At 41.7% G+C, this 15,903-nt stretch overlaps 1 long non-coding RNA gene across 1 annotated transcript in view; it reads left to right on the top strand.

Moving 5' to 3' along the window:
• LOC308180157 overlaps positions 1-15,900 on the top strand; it is a 51,407-nt gene extending 35,507 nt beyond the window's left edge. The window contains exons 2-3 of the long non-coding RNA XR_013940779.1: positions 1,016-1,180; positions 13,570-15,900. This is a non-coding gene — a long non-coding RNA (uncharacterized lncRNA). The remainder of the gene's footprint in view (positions 1-1,015; positions 1,181-13,569) is intronic.
• The last annotated feature ends 3 nt before the right edge of the window (positions 15,901-15,903 follow it).

Here is a 15,903-nt window from a genome sequence, read left to right as displayed (position 1 = left end):
CATGTATGTTGATTATCAAAATTAATTTAATCTGCACCTTTATCACTCAGTTACAATATAGTTGCAGGGAGGAAAGCAAAGAATGAAACTCGCCAGCCTTTCTCTTGAAACTCTTCTACTATAAAGAAAAAAATCCTAAATTAGAACAAACAAGGGAGAGACGGTTAACCACAGCTCTGAAGGATCACCAGTGAGAAGGATTCCTAGCTGGCAGTATATACAAAGAGACCTACAATAAAGTTTAGCATGTAGACCTTTCCCCCACAGATGAATTTCTTAACCATCAGGTTAGGTAGAAATCCCTACTTTTCTCTCTGTGTCCCAATCATTCCTATAGTCCACCACCCCACCCCACCCACCAGTGAGAATAGAACTTTAGAAGGAAAGTTCCATTCCCACATAGGTACATGCACACACTGGGAGCTTGCTGAAAGCTATATACCTATGGGAATGAGAGCTTGGGATCTGAATTCCTGAAGTGGCAGTAGAAGTTGATTTGTTGATTTCAGGTCTCTTATAGCTTGGGTAAATTCTCTTACCATTAGATTATTTTGTACTGGAGATGAGGGGTGAAAAAGTGTTATCATTACTTCATCTTCTCTTTATTTTAAAAGCAAGAAAAAAAATGTCAGAAAAGGATTTTAACTTTAGAGACCATGAAGTCTTATTATGTTTTCACAGTATTTGCTCAGATCCCTATCCGGAAAGAGATGTATTTTCAGATGCATTGTTGTCATTGTTTCAGGTTGGCTAGGGAACGGCTTTGGTATATTTACATAGTTCTCTTGGCTGTTTGTTTTATCCCTTTCCCTCTTCAAATCTAGTTTAAAGCCTTATCGATCAGCCCTGCTAACTCCTGGGCAAAAATCCTTTTCCCCCTTCTAAGAAAAGTGCTCTCCATCGGGAGCCAGTATGCCTTGTGTCATGTAGACCTTACCATGATCAAGAAACCCAAAATTACATTGCCAGCCTCAGAGCCATGTATTGATCTGCTGGGTCTGCCTGTTCCTTTCAGTATTGATCCCTGCTACTGGAAGGATGGAGGAAAACACTACCTGTGCACCTGATCCTTCAACTAATTGCCCCAGAGCCAAGAACTCCCTTTTGATCACTCTTGGACTTCTCTTTGCTACCTTATTACTGCCAACATGAAGAGGTAATAATCAGAGGGACATATCAGGTGAGCGACTTTCCGTGCGATGTCTCTTACTCAAGCCCCAGGGAGGCAGCAGACTTCACTATGGGTCGGATCTGGACGGCAAATTGGGCCCTCTGTTCCCTTCAGAAGGGAGTCCCCCATGACAATAACCCTTATTTTCTTCTTGTTGGAGGTTGTTGTGTTGTGGGGGGTAGGCTGACTTGCCCCCAGCAATGCCCCCAATGGGGATGGACCTTTGTCCACATTGTCTTCTGCTTGCCCATCAAGTTTCAGAGCCTCATACCTGTTGTGTAGGGGCACCTGGGAAGGGGAGGTAGGCAGTGGGGAGGTTCACCTGCTGTGCTGAACTGGAACCTGCTTCCACTCCCCCCTGTCTCTTAGGTCCCCTCCCTCTGCCTGGTGGTGAGGGGGTAGGAAAACCTTCATTTCTTGTGTACTGGCTGGCTGAGGAGCCTGTCTCAGGGATGGCAGAGCTCTACCACACCAGATCTCCTTCTCTGACTCCCTGATGCTCCTCAGCTTGCCCATCTCCTCCTGAAGCTCTGCCACCAGGTGAGGCAGTTCTTCAACATGGGCACACCTCCCACAGCTGTGCTCACTCCTGCTATCCTGTACTGGCCTAAGAGTAGTGCGCACCTGTCAGCCTGACACACCTGGGTGGCAGCATGTTCCCCCTGGAAGTCTGTCTGGGAGGCTGCATCAGTTGCGGTGGGGGTTGAACTCTGTGAGGCCATGGCCATCTGCTGGGTCAATACCATTGCTCCCTGGTCAAGCTGGCCAAGCTTTAGTGTCTTCCTTGTGTGCCCTGCCTTGGTTTAACTATAGGGATAATGGAATGAAGATTATTCTCTGTCAGAGACTATTTATCTTTTAAATCTTACTCATCTAATTCTTATGTATTGAAAGTGGTTTTGCATTTTCTCCTTGGTCACTTTTTAATTAAGCAAAGTCTTGTAGCCTTTTTTTTTTTTTTTTTTAAAGTTGGTTGGTAACAGAAGTGCTGAGATACTAGCAGGCCAACTCCCGTTCTTACCCCTGCCACCAGAGTGCTTCCAAAGAGTGTTTATCAATATGGTGGTAGGCTCTTTATATATATAAATATATATATACATAATATACTTTTTAATTAAAAGTGACTAAGTGACGTTATATGGTGAAGAAACAATCCTTTCTGAAGGCACACCCATCTATTGGTGACTCTACACATATGGAACCATTTTAAGACCTGTCAGTCAAGCAATTTTCAATATGCGTAGCGTGTACTGTGTTGATTTTATGGTGTTCTAGCTTTCCAAAACACTACAAAGAAATGAAAGCCAGTAAAAAATCTGTGTACTCTTAGCATCATTACTTTTAACAGTAAAGTGTATAGCCTTATAAACATCAACACAGTTAAAGCTATCTTAAAAAAGACAGTACAAATGACAGTAAGTGTATCAAGTTTAGCATATCAAGTATTTCAAAGTTTGCCTCAAATCTATATCAATCAGATTAGACTGCTATTTACAATAGGTGTTACAAATATTTATAATATTGATTTAATTTTAAGCTACTAGCTGCCCTCTGGATGTTCCCTAGTATCTCAAGAACCTCTAGTATCTCTAGAATCTCAACAAAATCATTATTAATGATGCATTTGAAACAAAATACCTGCTTGTCAGATTATCAGAACAAGTTACTTTTTTTGGAATTGTGCAGAAAGAAAGAAGAGAACAGCTGTTATGGAAAAACCTCCACTTGGGAAATGTCTAGGTAGACTTGGATTCTCCAGTTTGAAAAAGATTAATTGGAGAAAGTAAAATAGAGAGGTCTAAAAAACCCTGAGTGTCATAACATTCAATGTCTTTTTAATGCAATAACTATAAACCAGCAAAGGAATGTAGCAGAATGATAATTAAAAACAAAAGAGATGTGATTCATTGCCACAGGTCATAGTGGATGTCACCTGTGCAGGGTAGCTTACTCCAAGAGTCAATAGCAATGATTACCTCAAAGGCACACATCTAGAATGAAAGAGAAGCAATAAAGATCATCCTCCACCATGGCTGGGAATTCATAAGTTATTAGAGGAGGGTCTGGGTTCATGAAAAACAAGGGTATGCAAGACATGTAAATGATGAGCTTCAGGAAGACTAGCAAACCATGTCCTGGGCTGTGCATATGTAACACAGCCAAAAGGAACTAGGTTTATAGGTGACGGCAGTCCCAGATCTTTGCTTGCTGCCAGTAGATAAAAGGACCTTTTAACTAGAACCTCTTGGATTTTAACATTCATTCATTTACTTTTCTTCACAGAGTGTGAATATATGTAAAGCAGTCCTATATACCCCTGTACACCATTTATTCAGCAAAGGAACAGCATGGTGTGTACTCCATAACTGCTGCTGCTTTTGTTTTACAGAGCACAAAGTTGTTCTTTAAGAGGGTTCTCCATCTCCTGGTTATATGCCGATACCAGTGTTATTGACGAAAGAGAATGTCCCCTGTTGATAACTGTCAAACAGGCAACTGTGGAGTCATTACACTGAAGGAACAGGAGTATACAAAGACATGAAAAGGTTGCATGTCTGGGCTTTGAGCATGCTGACTTTTTGAGGCATCCCAGTAAGGCACCAAGGAGCTATATAATTCAGGAGTATAGATGTCTACCTTGCTTCCTATTCTATGAGTAGGGGAATAATATTTCCATTAAACTAATGAAATATAGAAGACATTTCTTGTGGCTAAATAAAAATTTCCATCTCTAGTCAGATATGCTGAACCTTCAAAGCTTACTTAGGTTCAAAAACCAGTTAGACAAACCATTGTATGTAGAGACTTGGAAAGCATAATGTACCAGGAAGATTAGCTGAAATAACATTTTAAGACAATTCAGGTAAAAATACCAGGTACATCTTATAAACACTTTATATATCTATGCAGGTATAGATGTGATATTGATGTGATTAATCTATTGTCCATCTTGCTTGATGGGTTGTGGTTCATATTACTTATTTTCACATGTTATATGCAGATATGAATTTATCCAAAGGATAAGTATGGCTGGAGTCTTTTACAGCAATTTATCTGTCAAGAAAAATGCTACACATCTATTGTGCCAGTTCTTGAACACGTGTCATACCAGCTGATTCATCTGCATGGTTTCTGTAAAATTCTTCTGTTTACATGGGTTGTTAAATTCATCAAGGAAACAGCATCTTCATGAGTTCTCATAATTCTGGCTTTGTCAAGCAATATGTAAAATGTAAATGTAGGCCTGTCTTGGTAGCTGACAGGTTAGATACGCAGACCACAACATGTACAATTTGTGCATTTTGTTATCTTAGAATTTTTTTGCTCTTTATTGATAAGAGTGTTTGTTTTCTCTATTCATGTGCTCCCAGCAAGACTCCTCAGTTAACTGCAGTTAGTGCAGGTTGCAACACACCTGTTCACAGAACCAAATAAATTTGATCATATTACACTTACCCAGTATCTTTTCCATCAGGTGCTCATGAAAATATACTTTTCCTAGAACAAGTTGTCCTGTGAAGTAAACCTGCCCACGCTAAGTCCCCCAAACAGTTGATAACCTGGTATATCTGTAACTGACACAAATTGGTTGGATGGACATTTTTGGTTTCATCCAGTGTAGCTATTCTCAGTGCTCCACAGTTAGTTGAAAGTTAGTTTGCTATATCTGCAAATATATATTTGTTCATCATGCGATGTTATCATCTACCTTTGTGACTTTTTATCACTGCATCTTAACAGGTTATTATTCTGTCAATATTATTGCAGTACACCCAGAAGAATGAAGGGGAAAAGAGTTTATCCCATAATTGTTCATTAGGGGGATAAACCCTGTTCCCTATGCTGTAAATCGTGTTGCAGTTATGTGGGACTGGTTCTGGAGAAAAGCAAGAATAGGAGTACCTTCCACAGGACAGAATCATAGAATCATTAAGGTTGGGAAAGACCTTCAAGATCATCTAGTCCAATCATCCCCCGTCCACCAATATCACCCACTAAACCATGTCCCTAAGTACCTCCAACTTTTCCTTAAACACTCCCAGGGACGGTGACTCTATCACTTCCCTGGGCAACCCGTTCCAATGCCTAATCACTCTTTCTGAGAAGAAACGTCTCCTAATTTCCAGCCTGAACCTCCCCTGGTGTCACTTGAGGCCATTCCCTCTAGTCCTATCACTAGTTACCTGTGAGAAGAGGCCGGCCCCCAGCTCCCCACACCTTCCTTTCAGGGAGTTGTAGAGAGCAATGAGGTTTCCCCTGAACCACCTCTTCTCCAGACTAAACTACCTCAGTTCCCTCAGCCGCTCCTCACAGGACTTATGTTCCACAAAATTGTAGAGTTCTCTATTTTTGGTGAAGTCAGGAGGGGACTCAGTGAAACTGAGACCTTGGACTTCCTGAGGGCAGACTTTGAACTGTTCAGGACACTGGCGGGGAGGGTCCCTTGGGAGTCAGTCCTTAAGGGCAGAGGGATCCAGGAAGGCTGGATGCTGCTCAGAAAGGAAGCCTTCAAGGTGGAGGAGCAGGCTGTCCCAGTGTGCCGTAAGTTGAGTCGTTGGGGAAGAAGACCGGCATGGCTGAACAGGGAACTTTTGCTGAGTCTCCAGGAGAAGAGTTTATGTCCAGTGGAAGAAGGGACAGGAAACTCGGTGAGAGCTCAAGGAAGTTGCTAACATACACAGGGAGAAAATCAGAAAGGCTAAAGCCCAGCACGAGCTCAACCTGGCTGTGATTCTCACTGTAATTTAAAGCCACGGTGACCCCCCAGTTTCATTTCTTAATGTCCTGTTTATTGAAGCCTTTTAGCCAATTGTCTCCTATTCCATGGGCAAAAGAGTGAAGATTCCTCCATAGCTTTTCTCAGATTTTTTACGTATTGCACATTTATTTTTAGGCTCGAATGAAAAATGGTGACAGAATACATGCATATTCATGGAAAGATGCATCTTATATGTTTCTAAACTCAGCAAGTGTTTCTGCACTTAAGAGAAACACATGTATTGAGGTTTGAAAATGAGTCAGCTTGACTTTAAATGACAATTTTTAAGTAAATGTTGAAAGATAATTTATGTAAACAGAAAAGAATATTAATCTAAACTTGTGAAAACTACGATACTGCAGTGATTCTGTTTTAATAATGGAGGATAGGCACTGAGTATGTCTTTCAACTAGCTGTGGAGCACTGCAAAATAGTCAATGATATATATTATTTGGGGTGAAAGGTGATCTCTATCCTAAATTTATCATTCTTTTTCCATCATAAAGCAGTAATACATACCTTCAGGTTTTTTCAACAGTTGTGAGGTTGGCAGCAATCCATATTCTGTGTAAATTACTGACAAGAATTGCTTATCACCTGTTGGACTGTGGGGCTATTTCACCTTGAATGCCTTATTTCACCTTCTGCCTTTCCTGAGGCAGCCTAATTAGAAAGCACTTCATTACTAGACTATCGTTTATACCTTGGCATTTTGAGGGCAACAAACTATCTTCTTCCTTCTTTCTGGCAACAAAAGCAGAAGCAAAGGCAGAAGAAATTGGAACAACACACTTGGCTTGCTCCCAATTACAACTGTCCTCATATTTCTACTGTCTCTGTGTACAAGACCAGTTCATATTGCTAACTTGGAATGTTATCTAGTAGCAGCAGAGAATCAAAATGATGTTGGGAAGAACTGGCTTGGTTTCCATGCCAGAATTGTTAAGCTAATAAAATGATGGTGATTGTACTTTCTGCCTGTTGCCAAATAGACAAAATGAATAGTAACAAGTGACCAAGACCAGATGGGATGAAACAGCTGAACCGTTGACTGTGATGTGTGAGCTTTTACTAAAACTACATTGCTATTGGATGTATAGAAATTGTCTAGCAGAATGCCAGTTTTTAAAAAACATTTAAAGGAATGGTGGTTCAGTAAACCTGGTGGTTGCACTGGGAAAACAGTAGGAGCTAATAATGAATATAATTTGAGGACACACTGGGAAATCATGGAAATCATTGAATCATTAAGATTGGAAAAGACCTCCAAGATCATCTGGTCCAACCATCACCCTACTACAAACGTTACCCACTAAACCATGTCCCTAAGCACCAGGTCCAACCTTTCCTTGAACACCCTCAGGGATGGTGACTCCACCACTTCCCTGGGCAACCAACTCTTTTGGAGAAGAAATGTCTCGTAATTTCGAACCTGAAACTCCCCTGGCACAACTTGAGGCCATTCTCTGTAGTCCTGTCACTAGTTACCTACAGGAAGAGACTGATCCCCAGCTCCCAACAACTTCCTTTCAGAGAGCTGTAGAGAGCAATGAGGTGTTCCCTGAGCCTCCTCTTCTCCAGACCAAACAACCTCAGTTCCCTCAGCCGCTCCTCATAGGACTTGTGTTCCAAGCCCTTCACCAGCTTTGTAGCTCTTCTCTGAACATGTTTCAGGGCCTCAATTTCATTTTGTAGTGAGGGGCCCAAAGCTGAACACAGTACTTGAGGTGCTGCCTCACCAGAGCAGAGTACAGGGGAGCAATCACCTCCCTGGTCCTGCAGGCTACACTATTCCTGATACAAGCCAGGATGTCATTGGCCTTCTTGGCCACCTGGGCACACTGCCAGCTCATGTTCAATCAAGCATCAATCAGCACCCCCAACATCCTTTTCCTCCACATAGCTTTCCAGCCACTCTCCCCTCAAGCCTGTAGCATTGCATGGGGTTGTTGTGGCCAAAGTGCAGGACCTGGCACTTAGCCATATTGAACCTCATCCCACTGGCCTCTACCCATTGATCCATCCTGTCCAGGTCTCTCTGCAGGGCCTTCCTACCCTCCAGCAGACCGACACTTCCCCCCAACTTGGTGTCATCTGCAAACTTACTGAGGATGCAGTCAATTCCCTCATCCAAATCATCAGTAAAGATATCAAGAGGATGGGCCCCAATGCCAAACCCTGGGGAACAGCACTGGTGACCAGTGGCCAGCTGGATTTCACTCTGTTCACCACCACTCTCTGGGCATGGCCATCAAGCTATTTTTTAACCCAGCAAAGAGCGTACCTGTCCAAGCCCTGGGCTGCCGGCTTCTCCAGGAGAATACTATGGGAGACTGTGTCAAAGGCCTTGCTGAAGTCTAGGTAGAGTACAACAACAACCTTTCCCTCATCCACCAGACAGGTCACCCGGTCATAGAAGGGGATGAGATTGGTCAGGCAGGACTTGCCATTCATGAACCCATGCCGACTGGGCCTGATCCCCTGGTTGTCCTGCACACATTGAGTGATTGCATTCAAGATGTCCTGTTCCAGAAATACAACATACCAAGAAAAAAGGCTTTTGTAAAGCAAAGTCGTATCCCACCAATGTAGTGGAGAATTAAAAATATGTGTATGGGGGAGAAATAGCTGGTATTGTCTTAATGAATAGCTAAAAGCCATGTGAGAAAGTATATATTTTTTTCTTAATGGAGGTAAACATGCGTGTGTGTTGTTACATAAGGTCGTTCCGAGAAGTGACCCTGGAAGAGGATAGCTAGATAATCATCACTGCAGATATGGGCTCTGAGTGTCCAAACTGGCTTGATCTGGCGGAAATCCCAGGAACAGCTTGGGAGAAAGATCACTCTAGCAGCTCTATTTATAGGCTGTATGGATAAGGCTGCATTACAGCCCAGAACAACCCTCCCATACTATCTCAACAGGCCTTGTGGCCTCACACTCCTTATACAACTCCACACCACTCCTAAGTTATGTCCCATATACCCTTGCTATCATTCCCTGCAGAGCCTGCTAGATTATGAAACAGCTATCATTATTTTAAGACATTAATGCACTGCAGAGGGGCAGGCACTGATCTCCTCTTTCTGGTAAGCAGTGATAAGACCTGAGGGAACAGCATGAAACTCTATCAGGGAAGGGTCACGCATGGTGTTAGGAAAAGGTTCTTCACCAAGAGGGTGGTCAGTCACTGGAACAGGCTCCCCAGGGCAGTGGTCACAGTACTTTGAGCTTGCCAGAGTTTAAGAAGAATTTGAACAACGCTTTCAGACAGAAGAGTTGATTGTTGATTTGTTTGGATGGTCCTGTGTGGAGCCAGGAACTGGACTCAGTGATCCTTGTGGGTTCCTTGCGGCTCATGATATTATATGTAAATGTCCAAGTGACTCAGGAGTGATAGAAGAGTGTCAGAAGTATCTTGCCTAGTGCTGACTCCACTGCTTTTTGTAAAATATCCTGTTAATGTCTGGGACATTAACACTGTGCTTTCCTTGAGCTGTTTCGTATTCAAAGTAAGCAGTAAAGACGTATTGGAGAAGTGACATTCTGACAGCCCACAAACACAAGACTGCTTTTCTCTGTTGTCTTCCTATTGCCCATACCTGCCTCACTTTTCTCCTCTGGCCTTGACAGCAGTCAGCTGCAGAGGTGCACAGGTCACTGGGCGAATCCCAGGGCTCTGCTCTTCTGGTGGTCATTCAGAACTACCTGGTCAGACATCCAGCTCCAAGGCATCCTTGTGGATTCACAGATGAATCCAGCCCTGTCAAGCTACTCTCCTTGCTATGAAAATATCTTGAAGGATGGGTATAGGAAATAGTGGCATTTGTCAAATAAACTGTATTCCTCTAGTTATTAAAAAGGACAAAGCTTTTTATCGGCCTTTTATTCCATATTTGACAGGAAAGATTGTGGAGCAATTGCCTAAAGTATAGTGCAGACCCTGAAAGCTGGTATGATGATATTTGGTTTGACAGTGATGATGAAGTCAAAGAGATTGCTGATTCTGAACATAAATTGATTTCCTTGAGAACTTTGGTTAAAACTGAGACTACTGTTGGTGATGAAGATGAGATCTGTACTACTGTGTGAACAGTTCTATGATCATCAGCAGAGTTGGTTAAAATACAGGAGGAATTCTCAAGGTGGTCAGGAGAATCAGAAGTTGAGTGTTTGTGTCGAGTTTCTCTTGAAGAAGGAGATTGAATTATGCTGAGTGAGGAAGAAGCAAGAGGCTTTTGGGGACCAGGAGTATTTTTAACCACCACACCAGGAGACCATAATTACTCTATAACTGCACAAGCTGCATACTGGGCAGGTGGTATAGAGCCCCAGGAGAGAGAGTAATGACGGGAAATTAGAGCCACAAGCAATTCTGACCTGTCTGTAGCAGTACAGAAAGCAGCCTGCATTCAGGCGATATATGAAAGAGATGAATTCAGGAAATCCCCGATGTTAGCTCCTATTGACCCAGCTTGATTAACCCCTCTCATCCATGGACTCCTTGATTTTCTTAAGATGTTTGTGGCAAATACCCAGGATTGCATACAAGCTGCTTGTAGGGATGGTGATTGTGGTCATAGACAAAATCCGCACTCCCCCATTCCCACTTGGAGTGATTTTGAACAAGACATAGATAAGTATGGATGCTGAATGGAGTGGATTAGTTCATCCAGTACTAAGCCCCCAGATCACTCCTGGCAAGTTTGCCAAACCCATACTCAAAATTCCATATACCTCAAATTCAAAGAGAGGTTCAAACCTAATAAGGAACGGCGTGAGTTGTGGCATAAGGCCTTAGCTTTGGGCGCACCCTGACCAATCTTGCGTGATGCCTCTATGGAGGACCTCCATACATCAGTCCAATCTCTGGGTAAGAAAATTATTCCAGCTGGAGAGAATTGCCTAACTGAAAAACTCCCAACCCATAAGGAAAGTACACCTTCTGCACTGAGCCTAATTGACAAGGCAGAAGCTTGCTAAAAAACCTCCTATCCCAACAGAGGGCAGTGAGCCACTCTGCTCGGTGGGTATTAGCAATTCAATGGCTCTCTAATGAACACTCTGACCTTATAATTGCTATTCTGTTGGACCCTGAAAAATATTAGTAAACTTTCTTATTGACACTGGGGCCCGAATGTCGGTAATTACACGAGACAGCACAAACCCTGGGCATAACACCTGGTCGTTGCAGGGTTAAATTCACAAGAATTGATGGTGTGGAAAAAGATTGCCCCACTGCAAAAATTTCACATAGGAACACAAATTAATCAAGTCAGAAGTATTAGTCACTGCTGTATATACTAATACCTCATGATTTGACATACTGCATGGGCAAATGTGGAAACTCCCAGATGGAACTGTATGGAGTTTCACGACACATCAGAAGGATTCAGGCACAGTGAAACTGTCTGTTACAAACAGTCATACCCTTACCCCCACTAAAATCACAAATGTTCAGCAATATCTGTTGCCAGCAGCAACACTTATGGGAATTGATGGGGTGGTAACAGAATTGGAAGAAAGAGGCATTATTAAAAGGACTCATTCACTTTACAATTTACCGGTGTGGCCAGCAAAGAAACCGACCAGGCAATAGCATTTTACAGTGGATTACAGATAGTTAAATGCTAGCATCACACCTTTGGCTGCCGCAGTTCCAAGCATGGCAGAGATAGATAGTGAAAGCCTTCTGTGCATCTACCAATACAATCACCCCAAAGGTTTATTATAAACCAGAAGAACATCCTGTAGGATTTTACACTGGCCAACCTGTGCTAGTGAAAATGCCTCACATTGGAATAATAGCAATGGTACTAACTACTCCCAAATATCCCTACGCATGGGAAGTCAAAGACTGTTATTTCACCCTCTTTCTAACCCTGCCAGTTGAATACAACCAAGCATATTTCATTTCCTTTTTTGTTCACAGGAATCCTGAGTGAACTGCATGTGGAGAATCACAAATCTGCAGTTTGGATTGATAATGCTATGTTATACCCTGACGTTAATGCAATCGCTTTTGGTTCATAGACAAAAAGACCCAAAATGGCCATGGTCCCAAGCCCATGTTAAATACACTCAATTATGGGAACACGTGCCATCAGGGGAAACTTAAACTTAGCTACTGCGGTTGTACATGGAGCTGAGGTGTTTCACTGTGACATCTAACCATGCATTGTCATGGTATAGCACAATCACTGGAACATCTCAAAACAAAAAGGACTTAAATCTCTCAACTTTAGTTTTAGATGGAAAAAAAATATTTTCAAAACATGAATGGAGTTGGAATGATTCTCTTAGAATGGCTGAACTTCAAGCCACTTCAGGCCAGACAATACAAATCAGTAGCCGAATAACTAATGGGTATGCTTACAATAGGCCAACTGAAATTAAGACAATTTATAATGATTCTTCCAGACCACAAACTTATAGTACTGATTGTAACAAAATAACTGAACCAAATTCTGATTGCTGGCACAATTTTACTTTCACCAAACATATAATTGTGTACTGTCTTTGGGGTTACAGAGGCACAGAATTACTGTTTGAATTTATGATCGATACAGCAACATCTTCGTTGACTGCAAAGGATAAGAAGCCTCTGACCCCACAGATATTTGAAACTGTACCAACTCGGCCTCTCATCAGTCTAACTCTTTCCATCCTCAACACAGGTCCTTAAATAATTAAAAATGTGGCACAACAGCAAGTTCTCTTTAACCCTAGCTGGTCTCTAAAGAGGGTAAAGCTAGTGCTGCACCACGGGATGCAGCTGCGTTGTTGGAAACAGGATTAGGTATATTAATTAGGTATTATTAATTATTAAGTATATTAAACAGCATTGATGCTGAGGTCCTAATGAGTAGAATAACTGTTACTATGGATGACTTAAGGAAATTGGAACGACCAATAAAATCACCCTTATTGGCCTTAGGAGCAAGTGAATGGCTTCTATCAGACATCTTACCCAACAAGTTGAAGAAAATGATCATTAAATACCCTTGGAAAAACTCAAAGTGGTATTTCCCTTGATTGAGCTGCATCCAAATGCAGTTATGGATACAGTCTGTAGCAGCAGCTATTATTAGAGAGGGAGAAGGAGGAACTTTACCCACCAAAATTCAAAAATTGATTTGGGATAATGCTTCAGAATTTGAAAAGGAGTTTCAAGCATGGTAGCAATTAGTCAACTTTACCTATTATGCAGAAAGTGATAAAATTATTGCCTTTATACTTACCATAAGCAATGCCACAGTATCCAATGTATATCCAATCATTGCATTAGGACTCAATCGTAATGGAACTACACTTTATCCTAAGGAGCATAAAGTATGGGCCCATCAAAAGGGAGGAAAGTGGCAAACAAATGATGTAAATGCACGTATTGTGCATGAACAAAAAAGCTTCATCTGTGAAAGTAACATGTTCGAAGCCCAAGACATTTGTCTTGACACTGAACAAAATATTTGCCACTTTGAGATACACCCTAAAGAAACCCTTGAAATTGTACTTGTATATATTGGGAAAGGCTATATTTGCATGAGAACCCATTGTGATTCTATAGTCATAGATAATACTGTTGTAGATACCAGTAATCACTCTAATGTTTGTTTTTGTAATTTTACCAAAATTCTAGGATGCGATTTTAATTACTCAGCTCCTGTCATCTCTTACCAACTTGTTACATTCAATTATATTCCTCTTCATGATCTGCTACCTACTCCTATTGGAATGAACCTTGAAGAAATTACTGTTACATGATGATTTGAAGCAGTTGATGAAACAAGTTCGAAAAAATGGACAAAAGACTAAAAACACCGCTGGTGGGACACTTTGTTTGGATGGTGGCCAACTACCACAGGAATCTTCAACAAAATGTTTCACCCTGTTGTTTTGTTAATACTCAGTGTACTATGCTTTATACTAACAATTAGTTTATATGTTAAACTTTGGATTATGATGAAACATTTAGTATCCCTACACAATATACATACACTCGATAATCCTCATCCTGAGAATGTATGTGATATAGTAAACACATTCCAAATGTTGTGAAGCTTGAGTGACTATAGTCACGGGGTGGATTATGTGGAATAATTGCCTAAAGTAACTAGGAAAATTAAACTAATATTCACATTTTAAAGAAAATGTACAGCATTGAAGAAGCTTTCAGGGTGGAGTGTAGCTGCATTACCTGAGTGTTCCCTAGGCTTCCAACCTTAGATGCTATCGCACTAGGGGAGCCTGGTGTGCTGACTCTAAGGAACAGTACAGAGCATAGAGCAGAGTAGAGATACCGTGGCTGGGCTCTGTGGGAAGAAGGGGAACTCGATTGTTCTTGTGCACACCGAGACCAATAAGCTGCACATTTGCTACCCTGAGCCAAAGACCTGTCATGTTTTTGACAAAATGCTGCACTCTAGTGAACTTTTGGTAATTATAATATCATTATAATACCAAAATACACCTCCATCCCAAAAGCTACCCACCTCCAAGGTGCGACCACACCTCACTGAGCATGCACTCTCATTTTCTCAGAGCCTATATCTTTAAACAAAAGCAAGAAAAGTTTTTACCAATCATAACCAAGATATGCTTGATGAGAGTCACTCAAGCTCCACCTAAAAGATAGAAAATAATATAAATTGGCTTAAGATAGAGGGGATGTTAGGGAAGATACCATCATGAGGGAAGATACGAAGATACCATCATGAAGGATACCTTCTGATTTCTGGGATCAGTCTACGGGCTGAATCTCTCCCCCCCCCCCATTGGAACGCCATGGGGTAAGATTCGATCACTTGGTTGTACCAGGTATCTCCGTGGAAAGTTAGAAATCTCTAGAGCCTTTGTGCCTTCTAATGCATTAATAGCCAGGCTGTGCACCTGTGTATTTCATGCATGCTAGCTTGCTTTTGCAGACAGTGAATTTATCGCCGTCAATCCAAAGAACCTGTGTACCTGTTGCTGTAATAAATTGCACTTAATTGCATTGTTCCTAGCCATGATAGTTTTCATTGAACATGACTAGAGTAAGGGCGTGCTATGTTATTGGTGAATCCGTGACCGTGATAGTTCAGTACCCTGAATCTGACTGGACCCATATCAGTTAATGTGTTGTTGGTGAATCTATGACTGTGATAGTTCAGTACCCTGAATACAACCAGACCCATAACGGTTAATCGGCTACAACCCTTAATGCGACAAAGATACTGCACCAACTCTTGTTAGCTCCTTTCTTCTGCCCAACTGAAGCTATTTGAAGGAGCTTCTGGGTAATTTTGTGACAGTAGTTCAGCAAGCCCAGGCTTTTAGAGGGAAATATAACATGCTGTATGTGACAGCCCAACAGAGGTGAGGCTGCCACAGCTCCATGCCTGCAGGTTCAAAATGTAGCAAAGCTGCAGATGTATTCCCAGCAGACACACACACACACAGAGCACATGTATACACTGTGTGTGGGAATTGCATAGCTATACTGTGTGCATTATTGGCAATATTTACACATGCACTATACCCATGTTTACAGTACTTACAGCAACGAATTCCATTTCAGAGAAAGAATTTAAAGGGAGGTAGGGAATGGGTAAAAAGCACAAAATACTTAAAAGAAAGGAAGGAAGGCAAGGCTGACATTCATTCCTTTTATCCCTTCCAAAGGGCTATAGTGTTCCTTTACTGGAGCCCTGTTACCAGATTTGGTAAAGTTAGAAACTGTAAATTGAGGACATCCTGCAGTTGTTAATACCTCTTTGAAACTCAACTTCCAACAGGCAGTTTGCAGAAAACCTGGCCTTAGCTTTCCAGTCTCTACCTGCTTCATGGTCAATACAGTTAGGTCTCAATTTGTGGTGGGCTACCATTTTTTTCAAGAGAAGCCAACTGTATTCACAAAAGCCAATTCACATACCAGTCTTCTCATACACACTATTGTGTTCTCAACCCATCACCCTAGTTAGCCCAGGAGTTT

Source organism: Anser brachyrhynchus (assembly GCF_964034855.1).
Source record: "Anser brachyrhynchus genome assembly, chromosome: 18".
In the NCBI taxonomy this organism is placed as follows: Eukaryota; Metazoa; Chordata; class Aves; order Anseriformes; family Anatidae; genus Anser; species Anser brachyrhynchus.
The sequence above is the reverse complement of the archived record's forward strand: the minus strand, read 5'-3'. Positions and strand labels throughout refer to the sequence as shown.